The sequence below is a fragment of the Macaca fascicularis genome, chromosome 15, assembly GCF_037993035.2.
Source record: "Macaca fascicularis isolate 582-1 chromosome 15, T2T-MFA8v1.1".
Taxonomy (NCBI): domain Eukaryota; kingdom Metazoa; phylum Chordata; class Mammalia; order Primates; family Cercopithecidae; genus Macaca; species Macaca fascicularis.
Genome location: NC_088389.1, coordinates 9,087,873 through 9,105,434, shown reverse-complemented (window position 1 = coordinate 9,105,434; position 17,562 = coordinate 9,087,873). Strand labels below are relative to the sequence as shown.

The window sequence follows — 17,562 nt, the reverse complement described above, 5'->3', positions numbered from 1 at the left end:
TCTCATGGCTCAGAGTCAGTCTCTAGGCTACTGACTGGGAAGATACAGGAAGCTGTTCTGTATGGCAAACGATGCCAGGGCATTTTTTCACCCGGCAATTTGTTTGGTTTGGACTGGAATAAATCTCTGATGTTGGTTTCTTTGGCAATATTATTAGGGAGTGGAGCCTGACTTGTTAACTTAGCCCGATTCATAGTGCTTAGAATCTCAGTGAGTGTGTCTTGAACTGAGTGGAAGTGTGAGAGCATCTTGGACAGTGGTTTGCAAACGTAGCTGCATCTGGATGGCTGTGAAAAAAGCATGCTTGCTTACTCCCGACCAGTTGAAATAGAATCTGCAGGAATGGAGCCTGGGCAGCTCAAGTGCTGTTAAAAACCCCCAGGTGGTTCTGATATATCGTAAAGGTTGAGATGCACTGATCCACAGTGAATTGGAGGCCTGGATCATAGACATGCCTTATGCTTTCACCAGCTTAGAATGGCTCTTGTGCTTTAGAACTGTGAAAAAAAAAATTGTTACCCAAACAAATGTGGAAACAGCCTAAATGCCACATCCTGTCATGAAGTATATTTAGCAGTTATTCACTCTATTCTGATCTCTTCCCATTCCACCTTTTCTTCATGGAACAATAATTTGACAGTTGGTTATGCAGAAGAAGAGTAAGTCTAGTTTGATTGGCAGGAAACGATTTTGGGTATGAAGTACCCTTTAGGCATTTATTGAACTCTTGTTTGTACCACCGCTGTGCTGGACAGTTTATAAATATTACTTCTTTAAACAAGGCCTATGGAGTCAGGCTGCCTGGGTTTTGCTAAGTAGTTGTGTCATTTCGGGTAAGTTTTTAAGCTTATATAAACCTGACTTTCATCTATGAAATGGGATGACAAGGGGTCATTATCATCTCACAGAATCGTGCAAATGTGTGTGTAAAGTGCTTAGTTTCGTGCCTAACACATAATAACTAGTTAGTAAAGTTATTACACCATCGTCGTCATATTTAAATGTAAATATTAAGAGCTAATAAATTTGTAAAAGGTACTATACCTTTACCCCTTGACTACTTTAGTTTTAAGTGGTTGGGTTAATTTATCCCTTAAATATTGACCTCTTGAATACCTTGAATTTCAATTGAACGTAGCCAGAGGATTTCATAATTGGACCATTGCCTCTGGAAGTTGGAGCTTTGTTTGTTCGTTTGGTTTCACTTCCTACACTAAGCATGTGGCCGTGCACACCTTTATGGTGACTTCTGGTACTGGGGAATCAAAGCTTCATTCACTTCTTTGGAGGAGATGATCTTATGCTATATGAAGCACTCAGACTTTGTTAACTGTGTACCATCCAGACAAGACCAGGTGCTTCCCATGGCAGCCTGTCCTTTTCTTAGCTCTCTCATCAATCTAGCCTGTTCCTTCTATTCCTCTTTATACTAGAACTTGTCTTTGAACAAGGAATGTTGTTTTGTCACTGCTAGGTCTCCAGCAATTAGTAATGCCTAGCACATACCAGGGGCCTCCTGAATGTTAATAGGTGATAATCTAGCAGAACACAAGATAAATCCACAGGTTGAGATTTAAGCTGTGTGGTATGAACGCTGCATTGGCAAACTTATTAAATCAATTTTGTTAATACAAGTTTAACATATTTTAGTAACTGACTTAATTCAGGAATCATTTACTGAGTGTCTTCTAGGCCAGACACTGGGGACAGAAAGGTAATAATATATGATCCCTGCCTCATGCACAGGAAGTCTAGTGCGATGGACAGACACGTGCCAATGGCTGTCATGGAATATGGTGAACATTAAGATAAAGGGGCACCCTGTGTGCTCTTGGAGCACAGAGCAGGGTTTGTGTTCTGGGAACATGGGCTCCATGTGAAAACACAATTTAAATTTTCTTTTTTCTTTTTCCTTTTTTTTTTTTTTTTTGAGACAGAGTCTTGCTCTGTGGTCCAGGCTGGAGTACAGTGATGTGATCTCGGCTCACTGCAACGTGCTTCCCCCAGGTTCAAGCGATTCTCGTGCCTCAGCCTCCCGAGTAGCTGGGATAACAGGTGTGCGCCACCACGCCTGGCTAATTTTTGCATTTATAGTAGGAATGGAGTTTCACCATGCTGGCCGGGCTGGTCTTGGACTCCTGACATCAGGTGATCCTCCCACCTCGGCCTTCCAAAGTTCTGGAATTATAGGCGTGTATGTATTCATCCTTTTAAATATCTGCGGGTAGAACTTAACTTTAAATGGGTACTAATTAAACTATTGAATGACTTTAGTATGGATTGAATGACTTTGCTTGGGCCTCGTTTTTAATTTCCTTCATTAGAGAAAAAAAAAAAATGCACGTTGAATATCCCTCGTCCAAACTGCTTGGAACCAGAAGTGTCTCAGATTTCTTTACATTTTTGGATTTTTGAATATTTGTATTATACTTGCTGGTTGAGCCTCCTGAATTCAAAAATCCAGAGTCTGAGCTGTTCCAATGAACATTTCGTTGAGCGTCACGTCGGCACTCAAAAGTTGTAGATTTCAGAGTTTCTGGTTAGGGAGACTCATCCTGTATGGGTGCTGGAATGTCACAGGAGTTCTGGACCAGAGGTTGGGTGACTAGGGTTTGGTTTTCGCTTTGTTACTAAACAGGCTGTTTTCTTCCATAAGCTCAGCTTTAGATCCCCCGGTTGTCAAAGAAGGGAATGGGCCATCTGATGTTTAAGGCCTCTGTTAGTTCTGACTTGGAGACACCTGGCTTCAGTTCATCTTCCTTAGGAGTGGACAAAGAATATGGGAATTTTGAAATTGTTAGTCAACATCTACAGGGTCGTTGCAGCCTGGTTTTGGGTAAAGGTCATCTTTAGTGAGCCCAGGGAGAAACAGTGGTTTAGCTGTCAGCTGAGAGGGGTAAGCGGTCCTATCAATTTTCCTGTGTGTTAGTGAAAGCATTGTGTTAAGGGTCACAGCGTTAGTGGAGCTGGCTGGAAAGAGGAGGGGAACTCAATGTTACAGGTTATATTGAATGTCTTTAGTCACTAAATGCTTTTTATGATATGTTTTTCGGGATTTCAGTGTTGTATGATTTCTCTGTGTTAAGCACAGGAAATTTAACATCAGCAAAAAAGAATGCTCTTTCTTTTTTTTTTTTCTTTGAGATGGACTTTCGCTCTTGTCACCCAGGCTGGAGTGCAGTGGCGTGATCTCAGCTCACTGCAACCTCGACCTCCTGAGTTCAAGGGATTTTCCTGCCTCAGCCTCCTGAGTAGGTGGAATTACACGTGCCCGCCAGCATGCCCGGCTAATTTTTGTATTTTTAGTACAGATGGGGCTTTGCCATATTGGCCAGGCTGTTCTTGAACTTCTGACCTCAGGTGATCTTCCTGCCTCGGCTTCCCAAATTGCTGGGATTACAGGCATGAGCCGCCATGCCTGGCCTTGAATGTTCTTTCTATGGGAATCTATGAAAGCCAGCTTTTGAGTCTAGTGGCAGAAAACCTCTTCTTCATTGTTGAGCTGTGCTGTGAGCTTGGAGGGCTTCCAGCCCAGCTGCAAAAGCTGTAGTATTTTATGTCAGTTGGCTGTCTTGGAGAACTTAATGAGCACTGGGCTGGAGTGATACTGTCAGAGTTCATGAGCGGTTTGAGGCTCTCAAAGCCTAGATACTGGGGTCGCCTAAATACATCGGCTGGACTCACTATTTCTCTCGGGAGTCAGGGGGTGGAAAATGCTGTGGTCTTAACTCTGCTCTTAATTTGACAGTGCTGTTATTAATGGTAAGAATGATTTCATACGTTTGCATTTTGCTTTGTAATTCACAGAGAATTTTAAAATCCGTTATCTGATTTTATTCCCTCAGCAGTTCTGTGAAAAAGGCAGAGCAGTTTTCATATCTTCTGTTTTCCCGTGATTCTCTTGTGGCTCACAGAAGCTAAGAGCCTTCACCAAGGTCATCGGGTGAATGAGTTGCAGAGCTGGGAGTAAAGGCTCAGGCTTCTAGTGACCCTGTTTCTTCCTCGAATAGCTCGCTCTCGTGGCGCTATGCTCAGGTAACTGCGCATGCTCGGTTTGGTCTTTTGGGCCCAGCAGCTGAAAATAATGTTCACAAGTTTGTACCTAGAAAAAGTGGCCATTTCTATCATGTCTTTGAATTTTCCTGTTTCTCATACATTTTATAAACAAGACAGTAGAAGGAGATTCGGGAACAGCCACTTTAGAACAAGGGGGAAAAAATCAAACCTAGAACATTCCAGTTTCTGTTTTCTTCTCAGTTTAGGGCTGAGGCACTTTAGCTTCCTGTCTAAGGGACTACTCAAATCTGATTAGAAGCCATTGTGGGCTGGTAATTATCCATAATTTTAGGAAGACAGATGCAGCACCAACTCTGTTCTCCAATAGCAGGCTTATTAATTTTAAATTTGCAAGGCAGGAGAATCAGATGGCGAGGTGGGATAAGCGTTCAGATGCCTGATCATTGATAGCTTTTTACTTCCACGTATCACATGCGGATTTGGGACCCGTGAAGCCCGCTGAGAACTGATGATTATCTCTCCGCTAACCAGCTGGGTTATTTTTAATCCTGAGCTCAGAAAGATTGCTCCTACTGCAGCCAGGGAAGGCAGGTTGTTGACTGGTTAGAAATCATGGCAGGTTATTTTCTCCACCCGCAGTTCGCAGTTGGAAAGCAGAGCTATCCAAAAGTTGTCTTCTCTATTGTATTTCAAATCTGGGTGTTTAAAAAATTATGTAAGCAAATTAAGCATTTATTTAATGGTAGTTGTGGGTGTTCTTGATGCGAATGAGAGGTGCGTTCCCTTGTAAAATCCCTGGGACTTTATAGGAGGATGTGAGCCATAGAACAGAAGTTGGTTTTCTCAATGATCATGTAGCACTAGACAAAGACGTTGATTGAAGCGATTTAAAAAAATTTTGTCTGAGTTCAGATTTTACACGAATATTTAGAAAATCAGCAAAAGGACTTGGAGGAATGTTCTCAGGCATCCAGTTCAGCCCCCTGCGCACATTGTCATAAAATCCGAGTGTGTGTACAGGGAGACGCATTCCTTTCTGTTCTCGTCACAGGCCCTTCCCTGGCTCTGCACCTGCCTGTCATGCGCGTCCGTGTGAAGAGACCACCAAACAGGCTTTGTGTGAGCAATAAAGCTTTTTAATCACCTGGGTGCAGGCGGGCTGAGTCCGAAAAGAGAGTCAGCGAAGGGAGATAAGGGTGGGGGTGTTTTATAGGGTTTGGGTAGGTAACGGAAAATTACAGTCAAAGGGGGGTTGTTCTCTGGTGGGCCGGAGTTGGGTTCACAAGGTGCTCAGTGTGAGAGCTTTTTGAGCCAGGAAAAGGAATTTCACCAGATAATATCATCGCTTAAAGCAAGGACCAGCCATTTTCACTTCTTTTGTGGTAGAATGTCATCAGTTAAGGTGGGACAGGGCATTTGCACTTCTTTTGTGATTCTTCAGTTACTTCAGGCCATCTGGGCATATAAGTGCAAGTCACAGGGGATGCGATGGCTTGGCTTGGGCTCAGAAGCATGACATTGCCGTCTTCCCGACCTTCCCTACCTTTTCCCTCCTGTGCGGTTCTCTCACAAAGTGAATGGCCTCAGCCACAGCTTCTCTGCAGCTGCATCAGACTGTGGCGACAGGAGTGGTGGCTCCTGCAGGGTCTGCTGTCCCCTCGGAGCCCAGTCTTGCTTGCCGCTGCAACCTGGTCACCATTTTGCACCGAAAGTATGTAATTCTACGGAATGAGAGCCCACATGCTGGGAATGGAGGTGTCTTTATCACGGTGCTCTGCACATTTTAATCTTGGGTGGAAAGGATGGAAAAGTATGTGACACCTGTGGTTTGATGCCAGAAGGACGTTGTGAACTTGACGTGGACTGAGGATGTTCAGGTGCAACAGGCACCCCGGCTTCATTAAATGAGACTTCCCCATCTCCCTGCCAGGCACGCACAGGTGTATGGCCACATCTTATGTGTTATCCTTATCTAGAGTGCGCCTTGTCATCGTGCTTAAAGTTCCATGATGATATTCTGCCTCATAGAGTAGGTCCCAAACCGCATTCAACACAGAAATGTACTCTTGCTGTTCTACATAGAAAGTGCTTTCATCTACCAAGTGGGAGAGCAGTCCTAAAGTCTGGGCCGGAATCACAGAAGGAAGGCATTGGAAAGCAACAGATTCCCTAGTCCAAAGCTGGGTTTTGATGAACCTAGAAACAGGACCAAGAGAAGTGAATTTGCCTAAGGCCCTGACAGTGTCTCACGGTAGCATTTGAACCTAGCAGTTTCTTGACCTATTTCTTTAAATGATTAGTCATGCTTCCTCTGATTCCTATATAAACATATTCCTCATTCATTCTTCTGTTTCAGTGAATTATTGCAGTGCTACCACGTAACAGTATTTGAGTCAAAATGTGGCAGTGTTTATCCCTTTCCAAGGTTTTTAGTTGCACAGTTTGTCAAAGTTGTGCTAACAGTTTCTTGTTGGTTGCAAGGTGTCCTTTCAGAAGTCAATTGTGTGGTGTATTTACGTGATTGTTGGAGGTAGTTTGGTTAGAACCTACTTCGAGTGGCTGGCGTGGGCCTGGGGGACAGTGACAGCTGCCCGCTTCATGGACAGAGATGAAATAATTGCTTCCTGGGAACTACCATCCTCCTGGCCACACTCTCCAGCCCATTTCATTTGTGGTGGTTTCCTCACATCTGCACGTTTCTGGCTTCATGTGAGTCTCATTTATTTTAGCATATGACTTCAGGCTGTGGGGAAGAATGGCCATTTTAGCACAGAGATGCACACAAAGGAACAACTGGCTAAATGTGAGGGAAGACATTCTTGGGGGGGTTTCATTTCTTTTATTCTTTAACAGGCAGTCTGGGAAGCATTCTGGATATGTGGCCTGCACTGTCACAGCTCCTCCCTGCAGGATCGCAGATGTTTGGAGATTGTAGTGATAACTGTTATCATTGAGAATGTCATTCTCACAGGCTCTAATAAGTCAGGATTTATTCAGTGTTAATTTGTTAAAGACAACTGTATTTCTAGCCAAATCCATGGGAGACGTTTCTCCTGGCAGTGTTGCTGGGGGTATTCCCGTGGCTTAGTCTTAGGGAAGCACACGCCTTTGAATACTGCTGAAGCTGTGAGTACCCAAAGCGCACCGGAGTACTTTTGCCATACGGGGTGTTAGTCACTGATACACGTCTCAGTCAGACCTGATGGATTCTTGACCCCTTCCTTTTTTAATTTTCTAATTTTTATTTTTAATTTTTGTTTTTTAAGAGCACAACCCCTCAGGTGGCCACCATGAATCTCTGGTGTTTTCAGTTGGCTGCAGCTTATTTGCCATCTCTGGTTCAAACATATTCGAAGCCTGATGATGCTTCCCTCGGTTGTTCTTCTGCTGTGTGACCTCCGCGTCCGCAGGGTTCAAGACTGTCAGAGCTGGGAGCCACCTTCACAACTACCAGGATTTCCGGAACCTCCTTTATCTACTCCTGGGGATGGAAGAGATGTCATCAGACGCGGAGGCTTATTAGGTTTACATGCCATTGATAACGAATGAGGTTTTCTTTTGTATAAGGGGAGCTACTTATAATGTGCTTTAGTGGGGTAAAGAAGCTTTTGAGGCTTGCTTTCTCTGGAAAGATAATTTGTGATTCTGTTGTTGCTTTCAACAGAAATATAATTTGCATACCAGTGCATGTCGTATTACTGAGCACTGGCTGACAAATGGTTCTTAACTCGCCATTCACTCCGCCCCTGTTTCTTGAATGGCATATGTGTGCCAGCTGTAGTAGGAACTTGCTAGACTCTAGGACTAACCCTTATGAAACGGGGATCCTGGGGGAAGCAAATGCATATAACTATAAACGTTTGAGGGAATATCAGAGGGGTTGCCTATAGGTGCAAAGCATTGTTCATTCATTGCCCCATCTAGGAGATTTTGTGTCTTAGCAGCGTGTTCCATAGCAACACATCCCTCTATCAAAATATTCATCATATTGTTTTGAAATTCTCTGCTTAGGTATGTGTTTTCCAACTAAGTTTAGAACTGGTTAAGGACAGGCTGTGGGGTATGTATTATATATATCTACATACACACATATATTTATATATATACACATTACCATTTTAAATATACAATATATATTTATATATGTACACACATATATATTTCTCCCTCTCTATACATACACACCACACACATATATACACACACACATATATGAAATACACACACACACACACACACACACACACTTCTACTGCCAAGCACAGAAAGTCAAAACTAGGCAAGGGTTCTTTTAGTGTTCATGAAAAAATAGATGTGTTAGTTGAGAGCGTCCTTAAGTTGCCAGGGGAAAGACAGGATGGATTCACAAAGGGAGATAGTGTGTGTTATTTTTTTTCTTTGTTTAACTCTTAAATTCGAAATAATCCAGACTTATGCAAAGTTGCAAAAATAGTACAGAGAATTCCCATATACTCTTCCCTCAGATTCCCCAAACATTTCACCCCATTTGTACTTTCTCTCTCTGTGGATATAATTTTTTTTATTCTGGAATGTTTGAGAGTGGAAAGTAGAATTCAGGGCAGGGTGAAAGGCGGAAGGAGAGAGGTGGGTTGGGAGGCTTTTTTTTTTTTTTTAGCCTCCTGAGATGGAGTTTCGCTCTTGTCACCCAAGCTAGAGTGCAGTGGCACAATCTCAGCTCACTGTAACCTCTGTCTTCTGAGTTCAAGTGATTCTCCTGCTTCAGCCTCCCGAATAGCTGGGAGTACAGGCACCCATCACCATGCTCGGCTAATTTTTTGTATTTTTAGTAGAGGGGTTTCACCATGTTGGTCAGGCTGGTCTTGAACTCCTGACCTCTGATGATCCACCTGCCTTGGCCTACCAAAGTGCTTGGGATTACAGGCATGAGCCACTGTGCCTGGCGATTGGGAGGCTTTTGCAGTAACTCAAAGTGCTATGATGAGGGCTGCACCTGGTTGGAAATGATGAGGAAGGTGAGAAGTGGTTTGGTCTGGCACATATTTTGAAAGGATAGTTTAAATGGGTTGGATGACAAGAGAGAGAAAAAGAAGTTTTAAGGATGATGTCAAGGATTTTGGCCTGAGTAACTGGAAGACTAGAGATGCTGTTATTGGGATCGGGAAGACTCCGGGAGGAGTGGGTTATAGCAGGGGGAATCAAAAGTGTGTTTTTGGCATGCTAAATTTGAGGTCCAAAAAGAGATGTCAAGAAGTGTTGGCCGGACTCGGTGGCTCACGCCTGTAATTCCAGCACTTTGGGAGGCTGAGGCAGGCAGATCACCTGAGGTCAAGAGTTCGAGACCAGCCTGATAATTATTAAAATCGATCATTGATGTTTACTAATTAATCATATTATTGCTCCTAATACTGCAGGGGGTGTACACCTACCTGTGATGTTGCTCCTAATATCCAGGGACAGAGAACATGATCTTAGTTTTAATATCGCAGTAGGTGTACACTCACACTGTGACACTGATCCTAATATCCAGGGGGTAGAGTATGACATGACCCCCAACATAGCAATGAATGGACAGCCACCCAGTGATATTGCTCCTAATATTCACAGAAGAAGCATATGATATTACTCCCAATATCCCAGGGAGGGTACAGCTCTTCTGTGATATGGTTCCTAGTATCTGGATGGGGAGAGGATGATAATAGTTCCAGTATCGCAGGCTGTGTTCACCCACCCTGTGATATTGTTATGAGTACCCTGGAAGGGATATGACTCCCCATAGAGCAGGAGGCGTACATCCAGCCTGGGATATTGTTCCTATTATCCATGGAGAGGAGAGGCTGATATTACTCCCAATATGGTAGGGGGTGTACATCCACCCTGTGATATTCTTCTTAATATTCCAAGGCTGAGAGGTTGATATTACTCCCAGTATCGCAGACACCGTACACCGCCGTGTGATACTCTTCCTGATATCTGGAAGGGGAGAAGATGGTATTAATCCCCATATCGCAGGAGGTGAACACCCAGTCTGATATCTTTCCTAGTATGCAGGGAGAGAGGGGATAATATTATTCCCAATATTGCAGAAGATGTACACGGCCCCCCATGATATTGTCCTTAATATTCCAAGGCACAGAAGACGATGTTACTCCCAATATCGCAGAAAGTGTCCACCCCCCAGTGATGTTGTTCCCATGATCCAGGAGGGAAGAGGATGATGTGACTTTCAACCCTTGCACCCTGCAATGCTCTCACCCTGCAACACCGACACCAGCTCAACCTGACATGGGAGCAGAGGTGCTGGCTGGGGGTGTTCATTGCTTCTCTTTTCTCCCTTGGCAGACTCAGTAGAGGAAGCTGAGACCGAGCAGCCGCAGGAACAAGGTGGGTTTTGCCAGTGGTTCAGGCTTCCTCTGGTTATGAGTTGGGCCTTGGGGTAATGCCGGGGGAGGGGACAGAGCTGAGTACAGTGGGCATTGGATGCGACAGTCACCCCTCTGTGGTGCGGGCTGGGGGCTTGGGGGACGTCGCCTGAGGTGGGCCTGAACCTCCCGTCTACTCTGGCACTGGAGGCTGTGGGGTCCCACACTTCTTCCCATGAACATGCTGACCCCCGCCTGGTCCCCGACCGAGGTGGGGCATCCTTTCCACTGCTGGGGCCCACATGTAGCTGTGGGTTCCTTTTTCATGACCTGGAGAAGCTGCAGCTTGCCCTGTGCTCTGCCTCAGAGATGGGAGGCCACACAGCCCTCAGCGGGTAGCAGAATTCAGAGCCTTAGGTTGCAGGGGCCTCAACTGAGGTCCCTGAAGGGTCTGCTCCTTCCTGAGGGGCTGATTCAGGGAGGCTCTCCCGTCTCCCCTCTGCGGCTCTGTCGCTTCCCCTCACACAGGGCCCGCATGTGGACAGCCTGGTGATGTGAATGCACCAAGGGCCCTTGGAAGTTCCCTGGGAATGGGATCCATCCCAGTACATTTGGGATGCAGGCACAAGGTCCCAGAGGAGGCCCGGGAAGCCAGTGGGGAAGGGAAGGCTGTTGTAGGTTTGCCTCGGGGAGGGGGTGGTTCCACCCTCTGCCAAAGTCTCTGGAGCAAAGGCACGTGGCTCTCCAGCTGCCCCGGAGGCCAGGGTAGTGGCTGGGAGGGGCTGTGGGCCTCTGCCGGGTGGGGGAGATTTCTTAGCTCATCTAGTGTAGTCAAGTCACATTTGCCTCTAAATCATATTTATTTATTTTTTTAATGCCAAGGCTTTACAGATGAATAAGGAGGCAGTTTGTATTGAAAATATTTTTTGCATGTGAGCTTGAAACAGAGGGTCTGTTTAAATCTAGGTTTTTTCCTTCCCAGTAATGCCTCCTTTCATCCCAGGTTTTCCAACAGGAAATGCGCTCGTTTGCTCACCTCTGGGAGGGGGCTTTGGCTAGGAATTCACCAAAGCCAGCAGGCACCAGTGGGTTGCTTGAGCAGGCTGGCCTTTGTTAGGAACCGTGGGCTTCAGGTTTTCAGACCATCCAAGGTGAAGGTGGCCACAGGGGCCTGGAAGCTTTCCCATCCTTCCTGCAGGGATGGTCCGTTTCCCTGCACGGAGCTGGGTACATGGGTACAACACCCCTGTCCTGTGCCGTCGGTGGCTTTACCAATTTTGCATAGCAGCTTTTGAGCTGATCAATAGCTCTGATTGGCTGTTGAGGATTTCATGGATTCCTGTACCCCACCGGGGGGCCCAATATGCTGACAAAAGTTAAATTTGTAGTTGTAGTGCTGCATATACATGGGTCCAGTTAGAAGGCTTTGATTCTATCTAAAGGGAAAGGCACTCTGAGGGATCACTGAGCTGACATAGTCTCCTAAAACCATGCTGTGAGGTGGCGACAAAGCAGGACAGGAGGGTGATTTTGTAGGAGAGTCGGGCCACGGGCCTGCGTGTTCTCTGTGTCCCCGGAGATCGTACGTGCTCCAGACCCTGGGTTTGCATTGCGCATAATTCTCAAGGGCTCATGGCAAGCTGCGCCAGGGACACAGAGGACGGGGATGCGGGGATCCTGCCCCAAGTGGACCAAGGACTCACTGTTGGACTCTAATCTGTCTAGGTGTTTTTGTGATTTGCAGAAATACCTCCACCTTGCCTGGGCCTGGAGCCACAGGAGACCCTGCCGAAGGTGAAGAATGTTCTGGAACAATGCAAGACCTGCCCAGGCTGCCCCCAGGAGTCAGCGTCCTGGGGTCTCTGTGTAGCATCCAGCAACGTGAGCTTGCAGGACCCCGAGGAGCCCTCCTTCTGCTTGGAAGCTGAGGACAACTGGGAGGATCCAGAGGCCATGAGCTCACTGCTGCTGTTCCTGAACAGCTCTGGATTCAAGGCCAGCTTCTGTGGCCTGTACAACCTGGCGCTGCCATGGCTGAGCAGCATGTTCAGCAGCTTTAGCGACGAGGAGGAGCTGACTGGGCGCCTGGCACAGGCCCGAGGGGCGGCCAAGAAAGGTGGCCTCCTCATGGCCCTGGCCAGGCTCTGCTTCCTCCTGGGGCGGCTGTGCAGCAGGAGGCTCAAGCTGTCCCAGGCCCGGGTGTACTTGGAGGAAACACTGGGGGCCCTGGAGGGCAGCTTTGGGGACCTATTCCTGGTGGTGGCTGTGTACGCCAACCTGGCCTGCATTTACTGGAAGCAGAACCGGGAGAAGTGTACACAGTTGTTTCCCAGAGTCATGGCCCTGCTCCTGGGGACGCCTGGCCACATCTGCAGCACCGCGGCGGACGAGGAGCTCCTGCAGCTGGTGCTGCAGTGGGCGGTGGGTGGCCAGAGCCAGCAGGCCTAGGCCCGGGCCTGCTTCCTGCTGGCCAGGCACCACGTGCACCTCAAGCAGCCTGAGGAGGCCCTGCCCTTCCTAGAGCAGCTGTTGTTTTTGCACAGGGACTCGGGAGCCCCAGACGCTGCGTGGCTCTCAGACTGCTGCCTACTCCTGGCTGACATCTACAGCCGCGAGTGCCTGCCCCACCTGGTGCTGAGCTGTGTCAAGGTGGCCTCATTGAGGACACAGGACTCGCTGGCTGGTTCGCTGAGGAACGTGAACCTGGTGCTCCAGAACGCCCTCCAGCCCCAGAGCCTCCCCACCCAGACTTCCCACTACCTCAGGCGAGCGCTGGCCTCCCTAAGCCCGGGCACAGGCCAGGCGCTGCGCGGCCTTCTCCAGGCCAGCCTGGCCCAGCCGTACAGCCACCATGGCTACCATGGCCCAGCCATCACCTTCATGACGCAGGCGGTGGAAGCCTGTGCTGTTGCCGGAGTCCGTGCCATCGTGGACCCCCTGGTGGCCCTGGCCTGGCTGCATGTGCTTCATAGGCAGAGCCTGGTGGCCCTGAACATCCTGCAGTCTGTCCAGGATGCAGTGGTGGTCAGCGAGGACCAGGAGGGTGTGATTGCCAACATTGGTGGCCGTGGCTCTGAAGAGGACGGGACAGACGAGGCAGGCAGCCAAGGGCTACTACCACGCCCTACCGGTGGCTTGGGACCTGGGCCAGCGGAGGAACCAGGCAGTGTTGCTGGCCAACTTTGGGACCAGCTGGCCCAGCACTACCTCCTGGAGGCTGTACGTCTGTTCTCGAGGCTTCCCTGTGGGGAGTGTGGCCGGGACTTCACCCACATACTCCTGGGCTACCTCTTCACCCGCCAGGGCCCGGCCCAGCAGTGCAAGGGCTACTACGAGTGGGTCCTTCTGGTGGCCGTGGAGATGGACCACGTGGAGAGTGAGTGCCCCAGTTCCTCCTGTGAGCCTTCTGGGGCCACTTGGGTCAGGGCACACCTGGGGTTTGTGATTCGGAAACAAGTGGTGGTTTTTCCACCATCGGAAGTGCTGAGTCATGGCCAGCAGCAGATGTTGGCAAACGCCCTGGAGACAGGCCGTTCCCATGCAGGGCCAGGCCCTCTGTGCCCTACTGAGGCAGGCAGCTCTTCCTGGTTTGCCCAGGGACCATCCTGCCTTGAGCACGGAAAGTCCTGCGTGCTGGGAATCCCTAGACATAACCCTGGGATCAAGGCATGTTGTGCTGAGCTGGGACTTGGGGCCCCTCCATGAGCCAGGCCCTGAACGCCAGTTCTTGTGCCTGTGTTTGCTTGGTATCTCGGCAGCCCTGTGCACCGGTCATCCCACTTCACAGAGGACACAGGGGCGGGTGATTGCCCAAAGCCACAGAACAGTTCACGCAAAAGCAGCTAGTGCTGAGTGTGCCAGGCCCCACCCACAAAAGGGGCTTGTGGGGTCCTCGGGAGGGAGGTGCTGAGCGTGGGAATGTGAGCTTCAGGCCAGAGAAGCCACAAAAGGGTGAGTGGCGTGATGGCGGGGCAGCACTTGGCCCCGGGTTAGGGAAGCCTCTTTAGTCTGGGCCCAGAGGGTTGAGAGGATTTAGTCAAGTAATAGGTGTGGATGAGGGGCTGATGGTGTAGCCTGTGTGAAGGCCCAGGGGTGAGAGAGTGGGGGTGAGTCAGCGAGGATGGGTGGGATGTGAGTGGTGGTGAGTGAGCGGGAGTGTGAGTGGGAGTGTGAGTGGGGATGAGTGTGGTGTGAGTGGGGGTGTGAGCGGGAGTGTGAGTGGCGATGAGTGGGGTGTGAGTGGGGGTGAGTGAGCGGGGGTGAGTGAGTGGGGGTGAGTGAGCGGGAGTGTGAGCAGGGGTGAATGAACAGGGCTTATGCAGGGAGGTGCAGAGTTGGGAGTGGGTGGGTTGGGTGCTGGATGGTGAGAAGCTCTTCTGGAGAGCTAAGCAGGGCCTGGGGCCTCAGGCTGTGGCTTGGCCTTTTCCCCAAGAGCACTGGGGAGCCACGGAGTGCTATCGAACAGTCACTGCAGACCGAGCAGTGAACGGACAGTAGGTGGGCAGGGCTGTCCGAAATCTAGTCCACAGAGAATAGATGAGGAAGTTGAGTGCAGGGAAATGGCTGAGACAAGGGATACTGCTGAGTCCCCTCTGCCTTGCAGCGCTTTGTCATGGCATAGTGACACCACTCAGAGGTGCCTCTTGTGGCCTGGACCAGAGCTGCAGGGGCTGTGCCCAAATCTGAATCTGCTCATTTCCCAGCACAGGCCTGGCACCCACTCCTGGCCCTAGGAGTGATATTTTGGAAAGGACCGTGTGAAGGGGCCCCGGTCCCACACATCTGCCCAAGGAGGGTTGGGGGGTTCAGACCCAGGCTTCTTCCCCAGGGACATTCTGTGACTGGAAGGAGACCCTCCAGGAACCCAGCGCCCCAGTCCCCACTGCAGCCTCCGGTGGCTCCTGGCACAATAGCCTGTGGTACCTCCTCCTACGAGGCCCTCCCCTGGGTGCTGGGGGATTCAGACTTGGAAATGCAGGCCAGGGAACGGGAATCATGCTTCCCTGTCTCCCCACCCTGAGCTGAACGGTCGGGGAGACCGAGGGCGGGGCTGATACCCCACATGTTTCCTTGGGGTCATTTTTGAGTCACTTTCGGTAGTTTGTGTCCTTCTAGGAGTTTGGCTGTTGTGTCTAGATGGTCTGGCTTCTTGGTGTACAATTGTTCCTAGTGTTTTCATGGAATCTTTTTATTTCTGTCAGGTCGGCAATCATGTTTCCTCTTTCATTTCTGATTTTAGAAACTTGGGTTTGTAATTATTTATTTTTATTAGAGATGGGGTCTCATCATGTTCTCCCAGGGGGGTCTTGAATGCTGGCCTCAGCAATCCTTCCCCCTCGGCCTCACAAAGTGCTGGGATGACAGGCGTGAGCCATGGTGCTCAGTCTCTGATTTTAGTCGTTTGTGCCCCATCTTTGTTTTCTTGGTCAGTCTGGTGAAAGATTTGTCAATTTTGTTATTATTTTCAAAAAACCCACTTTTGGTTCTGTTGATTATCTCTTTTGTCTTTCCATTCTCTGTATTTTTACTTCCCATTTCCACTCTCACGTTTCTTATGTTCTTCCTTTTATTCACTTTGGGTTTAGTTCATTTTCTAGTTTCTCAAGGTGGAAAGTTAGGCTTTTGATTTAAGATTTTTCTTCTTTCTTTAAATGTAGACATTTACAGTTATAAATTTCCCTTTCAGCACTGCCTTAGCTACATCTTGGTGTTTTTGATACACTGTGCTTTTTTTTTTTTTTTTTTAAAGTTTTGCTCTATTGCCCAGGCTGGGGTGCAGTGGTGCAATCTTGGCTCACTGCAACTTCTACCCAGGTTCAAGTCATTCTCATGCCTCAGCCTCCTGAGTAGCTGGAATTACAGATGTGCACCGCCACACCCGGCTAATTTTTGTATTTTTTTTTTATAGAGACAGGGTTTCACCATGTTTCCCAGACTGATCTCAAACTCCTGGACTCAAGCGATCCTCCCGCCTCGGCCTCCCACAGTGCTGGGATGAGAGGTGTGAGCCACCGTGCTGGCCCGGGCTGTGCATTTGTTTGTATTCTTTTCAAATTAATTTTCAGTTTCCCTGATGGTCTCTTCTTTGACTCACTGGTTGTTTAGGAGTGTGTAGTTTTCACATAGTTTTGAATTTCCCACACTTTCTTCACTGTCGATTTCCAGTTTTGTGCCAGTACAGCTGAAGAACACATCTGCTTTGGTCTCAGTCCTTCTCCCTTCACTGAGGCTCATTTTGTGGCCTGGCACATGGTCTGTCACGGGGAATGTCCCATGGGCGCTCAAGAGGACTGTGTATTCAGCTGTTGTTGGGGGGCGTGTGTGACAGATGTCCATTCGGCGTACCTGGTTTCCTTTGTTAATCTTCGGAATGTTTCTGACACTAGAAAATCAGAAGCTTTCCACCGTTCCCAGCGCCCTGGCTTTGGGAGAGGCCAGTGAGCCTGTGGGTTTAGAGCCTGGTTGCATGAGAGAAGCATGTGTGGAAATGCCAGGGGCCGGCTTTGAACCCCATTCCCCCAGCATGATGCCGTGTGTGGCAGACGTGATGCTTGGCTTTGCTCTCTCAGGGTTCCATCTGCGACAGGGGCCACTTGTGTCCCTGGTCTCATCATCTCAGGCTGAAGGTGGCCCTGGTCCTGGCCAGAGGGGCTTTGTGAAGCAGAAATAGATGGCCTGGTGCAGGGGCCGAGCCTGGCCAGGACCTCGGCCCTGGGAGTTGTATAGAAGGCCGGCCTGTACCATGAGCATGTGCACCAAGCTGTGCCCATGTCACGATGTGCTCGGCGCCTGCCCTTGCACAGGTGCATGGCCTGTCTGAGCCCAGGCTCCCAGCCTACGGGGCCCAGGTTCACAGAGGTGTGAAAGAGACAAGCACAGAGCAGGGGCCTCTGAACCCAGCCAGCCTCACTTCGATGCTGGGAGGCTGACGTCTTCCATTTTGTCTTCTGCCCAGGCCAGCTGCGGGCCGTCCAGCGGCTGTGCTACTTCTACAGCGTCGCCATGCCCAGCGAGACCCAGTGTGTCATCTACCACGAGTTCCAGCTCTCCCTTGCCCGCGAGGTGGCCGACCAGGTGCTGGAGAGGGCAGCTCCTGGAGACCACCAGTCAGCTCTACCTGTCCCTGGGCACCTAGTGGTGAGGACTGGCTTTACAGTGGTGGGGGTGTGGAGGGGTGCAAGGGGGTTGGGGTGGCAGGGAGGGG

At 49.2% G+C, this 17,562-nt stretch overlaps 1 pseudogene; it reads left to right on the top strand.

The window, feature by feature from the left end:
* Positions 1-1,759: 1,759 nt before the first annotated feature.
* Positions 1,760-17,493, top strand: LOC141408708 (SH3 domain and tetratricopeptide repeat-containing protein 1-like; annotated as a pseudogene).
* The last annotated feature ends 69 nt before the right edge of the window (positions 17,494-17,562 follow it).